Source organism: Pseudophryne corroboree, unplaced genomic scaffold, assembly GCF_028390025.1.
Source record: "Pseudophryne corroboree isolate aPseCor3 unplaced genomic scaffold, aPseCor3.hap2 scaffold_1361, whole genome shotgun sequence".
In the NCBI taxonomy this organism is placed as follows: domain Eukaryota; kingdom Metazoa; phylum Chordata; class Amphibia; order Anura; family Myobatrachidae; genus Pseudophryne; species Pseudophryne corroboree.
Genome location: NW_026967987.1, coordinates 60946 through 75541, shown reverse-complemented (window position 1 = coordinate 75541; position 14596 = coordinate 60946). Strand labels below are relative to the sequence as shown.

The window sequence follows — 14596 nt, the reverse complement described above, 5'->3', positions numbered from 1 at the left end:
ACACATTTCACTGCTCTGTAACGCATTTTACTGCTCTGTACCACATTTCACTGCTCTGTACCACATTTCACTGCTCTGTAATGCATTACACACTTAGTAACACATTTCACTGCTCTGTAACACATTATACTGCTCTGTAATGCATTACACACTTAGTAACACATTTCACTGCTCTGTAATGCATTTCACTGCTATTTCACTGCTCTGTAATGTATTACACACTTAGTAACACATTTCACTGCTCTATAACACATTTCACTGCTCTGTAACGCATTTTACTGCTCTGTACCACATTTCACTGCTCTGTAACGCATTACACACTTAGTAACACTTTTCACTGCTCTGTAACACATTTCACTGCTCTGTAATGCATTATACACTTAGTAACACATTTCACTGCTCTGTAACACATTTCACTGCTCTGTAATGTATTACACACTTAGTAACACATTTCACTGCTCTATAACACATTTCACTGGTCTGTAAAACACTTTCACTGCTCTGTAATGCATTACACACTTAGTAACACATTTCACTGCTCTGTAACGCATTTCACTGCTATTTCACTGCTCTGTAATGTATTACACACTTAGGAACACATTTCACTGCTCTGTAACGCATTTTACTGCTCTGTACCACATTTCACTGCTCTGTAACGCATTACACACTTAGTAACACATTTCACTGCTCTGTAACACATTTCACTGCTCTGTAACGCATTACACACTTAGTAACACATTTCACTGCTCTGTAACGCATTACACACTTAGTAACACATTTCACTGCTCTGTAACACATTTAACTGTTCGGTAACACATTTCACTGGTCTGTAAAACACTTTCACTGCTCTGTAATGCATTACACACTTATTAACACATTTCACTGCTCTATAACACATTTAACTGTTCGGTAACACATTTCACTGGTCTGTAAAACACTTTCACTGCTCTGTAATGCATTACACACTTAGTAACACATTTCACTGCTCTGTAACGCATTTCACTGCTATTTCACTGCTCTGTAATGTATTACACACTTAGTAACACATTTCACTGCTCTGTAACGCATTTTACTGCTCTGTACCACATTTCACTGCTCTGTAACGCATTACACACTTAGTAACACATTTCACTGCTCTGTAACACATTTCACTGCTCTGTAATGCATTACACACTTAGTAACACATTTCATTGCTCTGTAACGCATTTCACTGCTATTTCACTGCTCTGTAATGTATTACACACTTAGTAACACATTTCACTGCTCTGTAACACATTTCACTGCTCTGTAACGCATTACACACTTAGTAACACATTTCACTGCTCTGTAACGCATTACACACTTAGTAACACATTTCACTGCTCTGTAACGCATTACACACTTAGTAACACATTTCACTGCTCTGTAACACATTTAACTGTTTGGTAACACATTTCACTGGTCTGTAAAACCGCTGTAATGCATTACACACTTTCACTGCTCTGTAATGCATTACACACTTATTAACACATTTCACTGCTCTATAACACATTTAACTGTTCGGTAACACATTTCACTGGTCTGTAAAACACTTTCACTGCTCTGTAATGCATTACACACTTAGTAACGCATTTCACTGCTATTTCACTGCTCTGTAATGTATTACACACTTAGTAACACATTTCACTGCTCTATAACACATTTCACTGCTCTGTAACGCATTACACACTGAGTAACACATTTCACTGCTCTGTAACACATTATACTGCTCTGTAATGCATTACACACTTAGTAACACATTTCACTGCTCTGTAACGCATTTTACTGCTCTGTACCACATTTCACTGCTCTGTACCACATTTCACTGCTCTGTAATGCATTACACACTTAGTAACACATTTCACTGCTCTGTAACACATTATACTGCTCTGTAATGCATTACACACTTAGTAACACATTTCACTGCTCTGTAACGCATTACACACTTAGTAACACATTTCACTGCTCTGTAACACATTTCACTGCTCTATAATGCATTACACACTTAGTAACACATTTCACTGCTCTGTAATGCATTTCACTGCTATTTCACTGCTCTGTAATGTATTACACACTTAGTAACACATTTCACTGCTCTATAACACATTTCACTGCTCTGTAACGCATTTTACTGCTCTGTACCACATTTCACTGCTCTGTAACGCATTACACACTTAGTAACACTTTTCACTGCTCTGTAACACATTTCACTGCTCTGTAATGCATTACACACTTAGTAACACATTTCACTGCTCTGTAACACATTTCACTGCTCTGTAATGTATTACACACTTAGTAACACATTTCACTGCTCTATAACACATTTCACTGGTCTGTAAAACACTTTCACTGCTCTGTAATGCATTACACACTTAGTAACACATTTCACTGCTCTGTAACGCATTTCACTGCTATTTCACTGCTCTGTAATGTATTACACACTTAGGAACACATTTCACTGCTCTGTAACGCATTTTACTGCTCTGTACCACATTTCACTGCTCTGTAACGCATTACACACTTAGTAACACATTTCACTGCTCTGTAACACATTTCACTGCTCTGTAACGCATTACACACTTAGTAACACATTTCACTGCTCTGTAACGCATTACACACTTAGTAACACATTTCACTGCTCTGTAACACATTTAACTGTTCGGTAACACATTTCACTGGTCTGTAAAACACTTTCACTGCTCTGTAATGCATTACACACTTATTAACACATTTCACTGCTCTATAACACATTTAACTGTTCGGTAACACATTTCACTGGTCTGTAAAACACTTTCACTGCTCTGTAATGCATTACACACTTAGTAACACATTTCACTGCTCTGTAACGCATTTCACTGCTATTTCACTGCTCTGTAATGTATTACACACTTAGTAACACATTTCACTGCTCTGTAACGCATTTTACTGCTCTGTACCACATTTCACTGCTCTGTAACGCATTACACACTTAGTAACACATTTCACTGCTCTGTAACACATTTCACTGCTCTGTAATGCATTACACACTTAGTAACACATTTCATTGCTCTGTAACGCATTTCACTGCTATTTCACTGCTCTGTAATGTATTACACACTTAGTAACACATTTCACTGCTCTGTAACACATTTCACTGCTCTGTAACGCATTACACACTTAGTAACACATTTCACTGCTCTGTAACGCATTACACACTTAGTAACACATTTCACTGCTCTGTAACACATTTAACTGTTTGGTAACACATTTCACTGGTCTGTAAAACCGCTGTAATGCATTACACACTTTCACTGCTCTGTAATGCATTACACACTTATTAACACATTTCACTGCTCTATAACACATTTAACTGTTCGGTAACACATTTCACTGGTCTGTAAAACACTTTCACTGCTCTGTAATGCATTACACACTTAGTAACGCATTTCACTGCTATTTCACTGCTCTGTAATGTATTACACACTTAGTAACACATTTCACTGCTCTATAACACATTTCACTGCTCTGTAACGCATTACACACTGAGTAACACATTTCACTGCTCTGTAACACATTATACTGCTCTGTAATGCATTACACACTTAGTAACACATTTCACTGCTCTGTAACGCATTTTACTGCTCTGTACCACATTTCACTGCTCTGTACCACATTTCACTGCTCTGTAATGCATTACACACTTAGTAACACATTTCACTGCTCTGTAACACATTATACTGCTCTGTAATGCATTACACACTTAGTAACACATTTCACTGCTCTGTAACGCATTACACACTTAGTAACACATTTCACTGCTCTGTAACACATTTCACTGCTCTATAATGCATTACACACTTAGTAACACATTTCACTGCTCTGTAATGCATTTCACTGCTATTTCACTGCTCTGTAATGTATTACACACTTAGTAACACATTTCACTGCTCTATAACACATTTCACTGCTCTGTAACGCATTTTACTGCTCTGTACCACATTTCACTGCTCTGTAACGCATTACACACTTAGTAACACATTTCACTGCTCTGTAACACATTTCACTGCTCTGTAATGCACTACACTGCTATTTCACTGCTCTGTAATGTATTACACACTTAGGAACACATTTCACTGCTCTATAACACATTTAACTGTTCGGTAACACATTTCACTAGTCTGTAAAACACTTTCACTGCTCTGTAATGCATTACACACTTAGTAACACATTTCACTGCTCTGTAACGCATTTCACTGCTACTTCACTGCTCTGTAATGTATTACACACTTAGTAACACATTTCACTGCTCTGTAACACATTTCACTGCTCTGTAACGCATTACACACTGAGTAACACATTTCACTGCTCTATAACACATTTCACTGCTCTGTAATGCATTTTACTGCTCTGTAATGCATTACACACTTAGTAACACATTTCACTGCTCAGTAACACATTTTACTGCTCTGTAACACATTATACTGCTCTGTAATGCATTACACACTTAGTAACACATTTCACTGCTCTGTAACACATTTCACTGCTCTGTAATGCATTTCACTGCTATTTCACTGCTCTGTAATGTATTACACACTTAGTAACACATTTCACTGCTCTACAACACATTTCACTGCTCTGTAACGCATTTTACTGCTCTGTACCACATTTCACTGCTCTGTAACGCATTACACACTTAGTAACACATTTCACTGCTCTGTAACGCATTACACACTTAGTAACACATTTCACTGCTCTGTAACACATTTCACTGCTCTGTAATGCATTACACACTTAGTAACACATTTCACTGCTCTGTAATGCATTTCACTGCTATTTCACTGCTCTGTAATGTATTACACACTTAGTAACACATTTCACTGCTCTATAACACATTTCACTGCTCTGTAACGCATTTTACTGCTCTGTACCACATTTCACTGCTCTGTAACGCATTACACACTTAGTAACACTTTTCACTGCTCTGTAACACATTTCACTGCTCTGTAATGCATTACACACTTAGTAACACATTTCACTGCTCTGTAACACATTTCACTGCTCTGTAATGTATTACACACTTAGTAACACATTTCACTGCTCTATAACACATTTCACTGGTCTGTAAAACACTTTCACTGCTCTGTAATGCATTACACACTTAGTAACACATTTCACTGCTCTGTAACGCATTTCACTGCTATTTCACTGCTCTGTAATGTATTACACACTTAGGAACACATTTCACTGCTCTGTAACGCATTTTGCTGCTCTGTACCACATTTCACTGCTCTGTAACGCATTACACACTTAGTAACACATTTCACTGCTCTGTAACACATTTCACTGCTCTGTAACGCATTACACACTTAGTAACACATTTCACTGCTCTGTAACGCATTACACACTTAGTAACACATTTCACTGCTCTGTAACACATTTAACTGTTCGGTAACACATTTCACTGGTCTGTAAAACACTTTCACTGCTCTGTAATGCATTACACACTTATTAACACATTTCACTGCTCTATAACACATTTAACTGTTCGGTAACACATTTCACTGGTCTGTAAAACACTTTCACTGCTCTGTAATGCATTACACACTTAGTAACATATTTCACTGCTCTGTAACGCATTTCACTGCTATTTCACTGCTCTGTAATGTATTACACACTTAGTAACACATTTCACTGCTCTGTAACGCATTTTACTGCTCTGTACCACATTTCACTGCTCTGTAACGCATTACACACTTAGTAACACATTTCACTGCTCTGTAACACATTTCACTGCTCTGTAATGCATTACACACTTAGTAACACATTTCATTGCTCTGTAACGCATTTCACTGCTATTTCACTGCTCTGTAATGTATTACACACTTAGTAACACATTTCACTGCTCTGTAACACATTTCACTGCTCTGTAACGCATTACACACTTAGTAACACATTTCACTGCTCTGTAACGCATTACACACTTAGTAACACATTTCACTGCTCTGTAACACATTTAACTGTTTGGTAACACATTTCACTGGTCTGTAAAACCGCTGTAATGCATTACACACTTTCACTGCTCTGTAATGCATTACACACTTATTAACACATTTCACTGCTCTATAACACATTTAACTGTTCGGTAACACATTTCACTGGTCTGTAAAACACTTTCACTGCTCTGTAATGCATTACACACTTAGTAACGCATTTCACTGCTCTGTAATGTATTACACACTTAGTAACACATTTCACTGCTCTATAACACATTTCACTGCTCTGTAACGCATTACACACTGAGTAACACATTTCACTGCTCTGTAACACATTATACTGCTCTGTAATGCATTACACACTTAGTAACACATTTCACTGCTCTGTAACGCATTTTACTGCTCTGTACCACATTTCACTGCTCTGTACCACATTTCACTGCTCTGTAATGCATTACACACTTAGTAACACATTTCACTGCTCTGTAACACATTATACTGCTCTGTAATGCATTACACACTTAGTAACACATTTCACTGCTCTGTAACGCATTACACACTTAGTAACACATTTCACTGCTCTATAATGCATTACACACTTAGTAACACATTTCACTGCTCTGTAATGCATTTCACTGCTATTTCACTGCTCTGTAATGTATTACACACTTAGTAACACATTTCACTGCTCTATAACACATTTCACTGCTCTGTAACGCATTTTACTGCTCTGTACCACATTTCACTGCTCTGTAACGCATTACACACTTAGTAACACATTTCACTGCTCTGTAACACATTTCACTGCTCTGTAACGCATTACACACTTAGTAACACATTTCACTGCTCTGTAACACATTTCACTGCTCTGTAATGCATTACACACTAATACCCCTTTTACACCTACGAGCACGGGTCGCAGCCGGGAGCCTGACACGGGAGCTGCCCCCTGCTGCGACCCGTGCTCGGTCCCTTTCCCATCAGCAGTCACAACCCGGCATATGCCGGGTTGGTGACGCTTCTAGCTACACGGCAGGGGCGGCGCAGGGAGATCACATGATCTCCCAGCGCCGCCCATCCATACAGTATAAACGGGAGCCGTGTCGCATCGACACGGCTCCCGTTTACACTACACCCTACCCGGATCATTCCCGTGTCCTACCCAGGTAAATAGCCGGGTAGGATTCACGGGTCACTTGATCCGGGTTGACCCTTTTCCACTTGCCAAAAACACGGGTAAATGCGCGCCCCCGTGCATTTACCCGTGTTTTTTGAGCTAGTGGAAAAGGGGTATTAGTAACACATTTCACTGCTCTGTATTGCATTTCACTGCTATTTCACTGCTCTGTAATGTATTACACACTTAGTAACACATTTCACTGCTCTATAACACATTTCACTGCTCTGTAATGCATTTTACTGCTCTGTACCACATTTCACTGCTCTGTAACGCATTACACACTTAGTAACACATTTCACTGCTCTGTAACACATTTCACTGCTCTGTAATGCATTACACACTTAGTAACACATTTCACTGCTCTGTAATGTATTACACACTTAGTAACACATTTCACTGCTCTATAACACATTTAACTGTTCGGTAACACATTTCACTGGTCTGTAAAACACTTTCACTGCTCTGTAATGCATTACACACTTAGTAACACATTTCACTGCTCTGTAACACATTTCACTGCTCTGTAATGCATTACACACTTAGTAACACATTTCACTGCTCTGTAATGCATTTTACTGCTATTTCACTGCTCTGTAATGTATTACACACTTAGTAACACATTTCACTGCTCTATAACACATTTCACTGCTCTGTAACGCATTTTACTGCTCTGTACCACATTTCACTGCTCTGTAACGCATTACACACTTAGTAACACATTTCACTGCTCTGTAACACATTTCACTGCTCTGTAATGCATTACACACTTAGTAACACATTTCACTGGTCTGTAACACATTTCACTGCTCTGTAATGTATTACACACTTAGTAACACATTTCACTGCTCTATAACATATTTAACTGTTCGGTAACACATTTCACTGGTCTGTAAAACACTTTCACTGCTCTGTAATGCATTACACACTTAGTAACACATTTCACTGCTATTTCACTGCTCTGTAATGTATTACACACTTAGGAACACATTTCACTGCTCTGTAACGCATTTTACTGCTCTGTACCACATTTCACTGCTCTGTAATGCATTACACACTTAGTAACACATTTCACTGCTCTGTAACACATTTCACTGCTCTGTAACGCATTACACACTTAGTAACACATTTCACTGCTCTGTAACGCATTACACACTTAGTAACACATTTCACTGCTCTGTAACACATTTAACTGTTCGGTAACACATTTCACTGGTCTGTAAAACACTTTCACTGCTCTGTAATGCATTACACACTTAGTAACACATTTCACTGCTATTTCACTGCTCTGTAATGTATTACACACTTAGTAACACATTTCACTGCTCTGTAACGCATTTTACTGCTCTGTACCACATTTCACTGCTCTGTAACGCATTACACACTTAGTAACACATTTCACTGCTCTGTAACACATTTCACTGCTCTGTACCACATTTCACTGCTCTGTAATGCATTACACACTTAGTAACACATTTCACTGCTCTGTAACACATTATACTGCTCTGTAATGCATTACACACTTAGTAACACATTTCACTGCTCTGTAACGCATTACACACTTAGTAACACATTTCACTGCTCTGTAACACATTTCACTGCTCTATAATGCATTACACACTTAGTAACACATTTCACTGCTCTGTAATGCATTTCACTGCTATTTCACTGCTCTGTAATGTATTACACACTTAGTAACACATTTCACTGCTCTATAACACATTTCACTGCTCTGTAACGCATTTTACTGCTCTGTACCACATTTCACTGCTCTGTAACGCATTACACACTTAGTAACACTTTTCACTGCTCTGTAACACATTTCACTGCTCTGTAATGCATTACACACTTAGTAACACATTTCACTGCTCTGTAACACATTTCACTGCTCTGTAATGTATTACACACTTAGTAACACATTTCACTGCTCTATAACACATTTCACTGGTCTGTAAAACACTTTCACTGCTCTGTAATGCATTACACACTTAGTAACACATTTCACTGCTCTGTAACGCATTTCACTGCTATTTCACTGCTCTGTAATGTATTACACACTTAGGAACACATTTCACTGCTCTGTAACGCATTTTACTGCTCTGTACCACATTTCACTGCTCTGTAACGCATTACACACTTAGTAACACATTTCACTGCTCTGTAACACATTTCACTGCTCTGTAACGCATTACACACTTAGTAACACATTTCACTGCTCTGTAACGCATTACACACTTAGTAACACATTTCACTGCTCTGTAACACATTTAACTGTTCGGTAACACATTTCACTGGTCTGTAAAACACTTTCACTGCTCTGTAATGCATTACACACTTATTAACACATTTCACTGCTCTATAACACATTTAACTGTTCGGTAACACATTTCACTGGTCTGTAAAACACTTTCACTGCTCTGTAATGCATTACACACTTAGTAACACATTTCACTGCTCTGTAACGCATTTCACTGCTATTTCACTGCTCTGTAATGTATTACACACTTAGTAACACATTTCACTGCTCTGTAACGCATTTTACTGCTCTGTACCACATTTCACTGCTCTGTAACGCATTACACACTTAGTAACACATTTCACTGCTCTGTAACACATTTCACTGCTCTGTAATGCATTACACACTTAGTAACACATTTCATTGCTCTGTAACGCATTTCACTGCTATTTCACTGCTCTGTAATGTATTACACACTTAGTAACACATTTCACTGCTCTGTAACGCATTACACACTTAGTAACACATTTCACTGCTCTGTAACGCATTACACACTTAGTAACACATTTCACTGCTCTGTAACGCATTACACACTTAGTAACACATTTCACTGCTCTGTAACACATTTAACTGTTTGGTAACACATTTCACTGGTCTGTAAAACCGCTGTAATGCATTACACACTTTCACTGCTCTGTAATGCATTACACACTTATTAACACATTTCACTGCTCTATAACACATTTAACTGTTCGGTAACACATTTCACTGGTCTGTAAAACACTTTCACTGCTCTGTAATGCATTACACACTTAGTAACGCATTTCACTGCTATTTCACTGCTCTGTAATGTATTACACACTTAGTAACACATTTCACTGCTCTATAACACATTTCACTGCTCTGTAACGCATTACACACTGAGTAACACATTTCACTGCTCTGTAACACATTATACTGCTCTGTAATGCATTACACACTTAGTAACACATTTCACTGCTCTGTAACGCATTTTACTGCTCTGTACCACATTTCACTGCTCTGTACCACATTTCACTGCTCTGTAATGCATTACACACTTAGTAACACATTTCACTGCTCTGTAACACATTATACTGCTCTGTAATGCATTACACACTTAGTAACACATTTCACTGCTCTGTAACGCATTACACACTTAGTAACACATTTCACTGCTCTGTAACACATTTCACTGCTCTATAATGCATTACACACTTAGTAACACATTTCACTGCTCTGTAATGCATTTCACTGCTATTTCACTGCTCTGTAATGTATTACACACTTAGTAACACATTTCACTGCTCTATAACACATTTCACTGCTCTGTAACGCATTTTACTGCTCTGTACCACATTTCACTGCTCTGTAACGCATTACACACTTAGTAACACATTTCACTGCTCTGTAACACATTTCACTGCTCTGTAATGCACTACACTGCTATTTCACTGCTCTGTAATGTATTACACACTTAGGAACACATTTCACTGCTCTATAACACATTTAACTGTTCGGTAACACATTTCACTAGTCTGTAAAACACTTTCACTGCTCTGTAATGCATTACACACTTAGTAACACATTTCACTGCTCTGTAACGCATTTCACTGCTACTTCACTGCTCTGTAATGTATTACACACTTAGTAACACATTTCACTGCTCTGTAACACATTTCACTGCTCTGTAACGCATTACACACTGAGTAACACATTTCACTGCTCTATAACACATTTCACTGCTCTGTAATGCATTTTACTGCTCTGTAATGCATTACACACTTAGTAACACATTTCACTGCTCAGTAACACATTTTACTGCTCTGTAACACATTATACTGCTCTGTAATGCATTACACACTTAGTAACACATTTCACTGCTCTGTAACACATTTCACTGCTCTGTAATGCATTTCACTGCTATTTCACTGCTCTGTAATGTATTACACACTTAGTAACACATTTCACTGCTCTACAACACATTTCACTGCTCTGTAACGCATTTTACTGCTCTGTACCACATTTCACTGCTCTGTAACGCATTACACACTTAGTAACACATTTCACTGCTCTGTAACGCATTACACACTTAGTAACACATTTCACTGCTCTGTAACACATTTCACTGCTCTGTAATGCATTACACACTTAGTAACACATTTCACTGCTCTGTAATGCATTTCACTGCTATTTCACTGCTCTGTAATGTATTACACACTTAGTAACACATTTCACTGCTCTATAACACATTTCACTGCTCTGTAACGCATTTTACTGCTCTGTACCACATTTCACTGCTCTGTAACGCATTACACACTTAGTAACACTTTTCACTGCTCTGTAACACATTTCACTGCTCTGTAATGCATTACACACTTAGTAACACATTTCACTGCTCTGTAACACATTTCACTGCTCTGTAATGTATTACACACTTAGTAACACATTTCACTGCTCTATAACACATTTCACTGGTCTGTAAAACACTTTCACTGCTCTGTAATGCATTACACACTTAGTAACACATTTCACTGCTCTGTAACGCATTTCACTGCTATTTCACTGCTCTGTAATGTATTACACACTTAGGAACACATTTCACTGCTCTGTAACGCATTTTGCTGCTCTGTACCACATTTCACTGCTCTGTAACGCATTACACACTTAGTAACACATTTCACTGCTCTGTAACACATTTCACTGCTCTGTAACGCATTACACACTTAGTAACACATTTCACTGCTCTGTAACGCATTACACACTTAGTAACACATTTCACTGCTCTGTAACACATTTAACTGTTCGGTAACACATTTCACTGGTCTGTAAAACACTTTCACTGCTCTGTAATGCATTACACACTTATTAACACATTTCACTGCTCTATAACACATTTAACTGTTCGGTAACACATTTCACTGGTCTGTAAAACACTTTCACTGCTCTGTAATGCATTACACACTTAGTAACATATTTCACTGCTCTGTAACGCATTTCACTGCTATTTCACTGCTCTGTAATGTATTACACACTTAGTAACACATTTCACTGCTCTGTAACGCATTTTACTGCTCTGTACCACATTTCACTGCTCTGTAACGCATTACACACTTAGTAACACATTTCACTGCTCTGTAACACATTTCACTGCTCTGTAATGCATTACACACTTAGTAACACATTTCATTGCTCTGTAACGCATTTCACTGCTATTTCACTGCTCTGTAATGTATTACACACTTAGTAACACATTTCACTGCTCTGTAACACATTTCACTGCTCTGTAACGCATTACACACTTAGTAACACATTTCACTGCTCTGTAACGCATTACACACTTAGTAACACATTTCACTGCTCTGTAACGCATTACACACTTAGTAACACATTTCACTGCTCTGTAACACATTTAACTGTTTGGTAACACATTTCACTGGTCTGTAAAACCGCTGTAATGCATTACACACTTTCACTGCTCTGTAATGCATTACACACTTATTAACACATTTCACTGCTCTATAACACATTTAACTGTTCGGTAACACATTTCACTGGTCTGTAAAACACTTTCACTGCTCTGTAATGCATTACACACTTAGTAACGCATTTCACTGCTCTGTAATGTATTACACACTTAGTAACACATTTCACTGCTCTATAACACATTTCACTGCTCTGTAACGCATTACACACTGAGTAACACATTTCACTGCTCTGTAACACATTATACTGCTCTGTAATGCATTACACACTTAGTAACACATTTCACTGCTCTGTAACGCATTTTACTGCTCTGTACCACATTTCACTGCTCTGTACCACATTTCACTGCTCTGTAATGCATTACACACTTAGTAACACATTTCACTGCTCTGTAACACATTATACTGCTCTGTAATGCATTACACACTTAGTAACACATTTCACTGCTCTGTAACGCATTACACACTTAGTAACACATTTCACTGCTCTGTAACACATTTCACTGCTCTATAATGCATTACACACTTAGTAACACATTTCACTGCTCTGTAATGCATTTCACTGCTATTTCACTGCTCTGTAATGTATTACACACTTAGTAACACATTTCACTGCTCTATAACACATTTCACTGCTCTGTAACGCATTTTACTGCTCTGTACCACATTTCACTGCTCTGTAACGCATTACACACTTAGTAACACATTTCACTGCTCTGTAACACATTTCACTGCTCTGTAACGCATTACACACTTAGTAACACATTTCACTGCTCTGTAACACATTTCACTGCTCTGTAATGCATTACACACTAATACCCCTTTTACACCTACGAGCACGGGTCGCAGCCGGGAGCCTGACACGGGAGCTGCCCCCTGCTGCGACCCGTGCTCGGTCCCTTTCCCATCAGCAGTCACAACCCGGCATATGCCGGGTTGGTGACGCTTCTAGCTACACGGCAGGGGCGGCGCAGGGAGATCACATGATCTCCCAGCGCCGCCCATCCATACAGTATAAACGGGAGCCGTGTCGCATCGACACGGCTCCCGTTTACACTACACCCTACCCGGATCATTCCCGTGTCCTACCCAGGTAAATAGCCGGGTAGGATTCACGGGTCACTTGATCCGGGTTGACCCTTTTCCACTTGCCAAAAACACGGGTAAATGCGCGCCCCCGTGCATTTACCCGTGTTTTTTGAGCTAGTGGAAAAGGGGTATTAGTAACACATTTCACTGCTCTGTATTGCATTTCACTGCTATTTCACTGCTCTGTAATGTATTACACACTTAGTAACACATTTCACTGCTCTATAACACATTTCACTGCTCTGTAATGCATTTTACTGCTCTGTACCACATTTCACTGCTCTGTAACGCATTACACACTTAGTAACACATTTCACTGCTCTGTAACACATTTCACTGCTCTGTAATGCATTACACACTTAGTAACACATTTCACTGCTCTGTAATGTATTACACACTTAGTAACACATTTCACTGCTCTATAACACATTTAACTGTTCGGTAACACATTTCACTGGTCTGTAAAACACTTTCACTGCTCTGTAATGCATTACACACTTAGTAACACATTTCACTGCTCTGTAACACATTTCACTGCTCTGTAATGCATTACACACTTAGTAACACATTTCACTGCTCTGTAATGCATTTTACTGCTATT

General features: G+C 38.6%; 1 protein-coding gene across 2 annotated transcripts in view; it reads right to left on the bottom strand.

Annotated features, from left to right (window-relative positions):
- Positions 1-14596, bottom strand: part of LOC134995072 (dedicator of cytokinesis protein 3-like) — an 84822-nt gene that overhangs the window by 26100 nt on the left and 44126 nt on the right. The gene's annotated exons all lie outside the window — the stretch shown is intronic.